This window comes from Sinocyclocheilus rhinocerous, unplaced genomic scaffold (assembly GCF_001515625.1).
Source record: "Sinocyclocheilus rhinocerous isolate Xijiao unplaced genomic scaffold, SAMN03320098_v1.1 scaffold422, whole genome shotgun sequence".
Lineage (NCBI taxonomy): Eukaryota > Metazoa > Chordata > Actinopteri > Cypriniformes > Cyprinidae > Sinocyclocheilus > Sinocyclocheilus rhinocerous.
Window position 1 is genome coordinate 145,262 of NW_015639767.1, and position 4,070 is coordinate 149,331.

General features: G+C 35.0%; 1 pseudogene; it reads right to left on the reverse strand.

The window, feature by feature from the left end:
* Nucleotides 1-4,070, reverse strand: part of LOC107751690 (focal adhesion kinase 1-like) — a 76,991-nt pseudogene that overhangs the window by 21,670 nt on the left and 51,251 nt on the right.

The window sequence follows — 4,070 nt, forward strand, 5'->3', positions numbered from 1 at the left end:
GATTTCTGCCCGAGTCCCGTCGGATTGCATCGGCTGTGGGGATGAAGACCACAACTCCCATGATTCCACACTCAGTCACGGTGTCATCAAACTACACCTTTGTCTCTTTGTTTATTTTGAATACACGCCCTCTAGCGGCGAAAATTACATATTGTGCCTTGAAACCTGTTGCCTCATAACTACATGAGTAACATTTTCTGACAGTCTTCATTTCTTTTCTTTATCAATGGTACACAGAGCTAGTAAAAACTAAATTGTACTGCCAACATTTAAAATGCTGAAATTCATCATTAAATTGTTAATAAACACGGCCTTGCATCTTGCAAAAAATAAATAAATAAATTGTCTGTTGTGCAAAAAAAGGCCTAATATTACCTAATTGATGATGCGTAGTTATCAAAATATCAATAAAAACTGTCCAACAAATAGTTTTTCATAGAATAAGATTGTATATGTTTCAATTTATATATATGTATCAGCTTTAATCACTCAACTGTTAAAAGTTTTGTTTTAATGACAAAAAGAAGCATTCAAAATATGTAATTTAACTTATAATCTGCAAAAGAGGTGGTAAAATATGTCCAAATACTCCATTTAATGTCAAAGAATCAGAATCAGAAAGAGCTTTATTGCCAAGTAATTTGTCTTGGTGTCAGGAGCTTCCAGTACACTCATTAAATTGTTAATAAACACGGCCTTGCATCTTGCAAAAACTAAATAAATAAATTGTCTGTTTTGCAAAAAAAGGCCTAATATTACCTAATTGGTGATGCGGAGTTATCAAAATATCAATAAAAACCGTCCAACAAATAGTTTTTCATAAAATAAGATTGAATGTTTTTCAATTTATATATATGTATCAGCTTTAATCACTTAACTGTCAAAAGTTTTGTTTTAATGACAAAAAGAAGCATTCAAAATATGTAATTTAACTTATAATCTGCAAAAGAGGTGGTAAAATATGTCCAAATACTCCATTTAATGTCAAAGAATCAGAATCAGAAAGAGCTTTATTGCCAAGTAATTTGTCTTGGTGTCAGGAGCTTCCAGTACACAAAGTACAGACATACATATAATTTAAGGTAATAAAGTGAAATAAAACACTAATAATTAAGAGAACTGACAATAAATAAAAAATATAATATGGCAATAAAATAAACAGAAAAAAATCAATCGGCAGAATTGTGAATGTGCATATGTGCTATTTACAGATGAAAAGTTCTGATGAGTTTTTTTACAGATGTACAGTCCTGAGATGTTATGTATTGTTCAGACTGAATGTGGCCTGGGGGTAAAAGCTGTTCTTGTGTGACATGCTACAGCAAAAAAAAACAACTATTTTTGTAGTATCCAAGTAAAATCCAAGTATTGGATTTTGTTCAGCAAATATGATGCAGGGTAGTGAATGATAAATGATTATTTTTTTGTGCATTAGGGCTCAACCAAAAAAGTTTTGTTGGTGATCATCCTGGAGCGGCTGTGACACTCTGGAAGCTAAACAGAGACCTCTAGTGTCAGAACCAGAGAACAAACAATGCTGATCCACTATGAGCAGTTTACATTGGTTCATCTAGCAGATGCTGTTATCTGACATCAGTACCACACTGACCTGAGCTGCGTCTTGAGCTCGGTGAAGCACGGCCGTTTGCTGGGGTCGTACGCCCAGCATTTGGTCATCAGGCTGTAGAGGGTGGGAGGGCAGTTTGGGGGCATCGCTAACCTCTCGCCGTTCTCTATCCGCCCGATCACATCGTTATTCTTCACGCCCTGGAAGGGCTTGAGGCCGAACATGAGGATTTCCCACATACACACACCTGAGAGGGGAGAAATCTGCCTCAGTGATCACAAATACACACAGGACTTCAGTGGTGGGCTGGGTTTTAATGAAATTGAAAGTTTACAACAACAAAAAAATACAATAAACAATTATTACAGAACAATATATGAAAAATAAGTAATATTATATTCAACATTTTTTGTTTAATTTTTTTTTCTCACCAGGGCTGATTCCCTGTCTATTCTCATTCTAAATAAAGGCAAAAAATGTCCAAATAAAAATGAAAATGGAAAGTATAGTGCCTCACACACCTGAATCATTTGTAGGTGCATAGGATAAAAGTCATTTTATAATATTCCAATAATAAAATAAAATTCTATTTATTTTCTATTTAAAGAAAATGCTACCCAAACTAAAAAAAAAAAATTAATTTAGTTTTATTTGCAATGTTTTCAATCAACCTTCGTTGCTTAAGCCTGAGGAAGGTCACCTGATCAAAACATTGCAAATATATATAGTGATGCCTATTTGCATTCATTATAACATTTTCCAGCAGCTTTAATCATTTTTCAGCCTCTAAAATGCACAGCAGCTCATACAGGAAGTGCTATAACGAAAACGTACGTGACTTGCACATGCATATGAAGTAAATGATGTTGTATTTTGGTTAATTGCTTGTTAAACAACAAACAGAAGTGCAGTGTGATTTACCTTTATAATAGGAACTGTCCTCCATGTATCTGGAAAGACCGAAATCACCAAGTTTCACACAATCCGTGGAAGACACCAACACGTTCCTGGCAGCGATGTCCCTGCGCAAAACACACATTCACCTCAGTGCATTACGATCAGAAAACGGATGAAAGACTGATTTGAGCTTGTGAAGATCTCCAAACTTCAGTCACCTGTGCACGAAGCGTTTGCTCTCCAGGTACGCCAGCGCTGTGCTCAGCTGGTAGGCGAACAGAATCAGCGTGGACAGATCGAGGTTGTACTTCCTTATTTGCAAGAATGACCTCAGCTAAAAAGGAATCAAATAGTTCTCAATGGAGATTTCCAGATGATTTTATAGCGAGTATAATATAAAGAAGCACTGGCCCACCGGTGGGCCCACAGCCATTACATATTTAATTGCCTTTTTACCCTATCAAATATTTTAGTTATCACTCTAAATTAGATATCCTTTGAAAGCTTAAAAACTCAAAATTAATTCTGTGAAAACTATTTTGAAATCAGACATTGCTTTACCGTGGAAATCGTACTTAAATATCTTAAGTGGGCGGTGTCATATTACAAAATGTATTACGGTATTTTATAATCAAAACTTTTTATAATCTTGACAAAATACATATCATTGGAGAGGTTTGAGTCTCAAAATTTCATATTTTGTGATAGAAGTAATATTGACAGAAATATTTAGACATTTGTGACAGAAAAATGCATCAATACATTTCAATGGAGTTTGGGTGTCACCCGGTGGCTGTTTGTTGTATAACACCCTAAATAAAATCTCAAAGGAACCTCAATTTTTTTTATATCAACTTCAAATTTGGAGCATAACTTATTTAGACATAAGGCTTAATTTTATAGCAATTTTAGAGTAAAACCTGTTATGAAAAATGTTTATTTTATATAAAATAAAAGAAATAGTACAGTGCATTTTCTTTTTGATACTTTTTGATACTTTTTTAAATGATTCCACTTCTACAATAATCTGCTGATTGTCTTCTTTAAAAAAAAGTCCAACCTTAGGTCTGTATTCCAAAGCGTTCATTAAGCTTTGATTAAATTTAAGTTATGGGGTTAAAACACTGTCTGACCTCTCCAAGCGTGCACAGCTCCATGATGATCCAGACGGGATTTTCAGTGATTATTCCAATCAGCTTCACAATGTGTGGATGGTCGAACTGCCGCATTGTCACTGTCAAACATAAAATCACACAGTCTGAACACAATATTCTCACTCCAGCACATGCAAAACACTTTTGCAAAATAAGTAAATAAATAAATAAATAAAATACAATTTCAAATGAAATTGGACTACCATGAATCATGTGTTCAGATGAAACAGCCATGGTAAAAAAGAAACTTAAAAAAAAGCAGATTTGCATCAGCTCAAATGAATTCTGAAGTGATGTACTGTACACTCCTCCGCAGGTCACCTTTCGGCGTAACCTACGCTCCCCCTCTCTCCCTCTCGTCTATCCTCTATGGTTTCATCCTCACTTCCTTCACCCTCTCAGTTTTCAGCACTGGACACAAACAGTGCTACTGACACTCTCTGCTCCACTCT